The sequence below is a fragment of the Piliocolobus tephrosceles genome, chromosome 10 (genome assembly GCF_002776525.5).
Source record: "Piliocolobus tephrosceles isolate RC106 chromosome 10, ASM277652v3, whole genome shotgun sequence".
Classification (NCBI taxonomy): domain Eukaryota; kingdom Metazoa; phylum Chordata; class Mammalia; order Primates; family Cercopithecidae; genus Piliocolobus; species Piliocolobus tephrosceles.
In genome coordinates, this window is record NC_045443.1 from 90682365 (window position 1) to 90682868 (window position 504).

A 504-nucleotide genomic window follows, 5' to 3' on the forward strand; every position below is an offset into this window, starting at 1 on the left:
TAATTTTTAAAGATATAGGCACTTTGCATACCTGTTTCTGTATCAACCCTTTTCCCTCCTGCCCACATAGCTGTAAGAAGAATTTCAACAGGCCCAGCAAATGACATAAAATGATATACCATATGCATTTTGGAGGCTGAGGTATGAGGACTGAGAGTTGTAAATAAAGTGCTGACTCAAGTGAGATCCAAGGAACACCTGAGAAGCTCGGGTGCAGGGCAGCAGCCCAGAGCCGGTGGCCCCTTCCTGGCCATCTGGGAGCTGGGCATAGATTTCTCAACAAGAAGACTCTGCTACCTCCCCTCACCAGGCCTCTACTCTTCTGGGAAACACAAAGCAATAATAAAAGAAAGTGTTAGACAATATAAATAAATAGTGCTGAAAAGGGCTCACTGCATTCTGAAGTTGCAGCTCCTGTAGCTGTCATAATGAATCTGGTAACCTTTAGTGATTCTTATTTATTTATTTATTTATTTATTTATTTATTTATTTATTTATTTATTT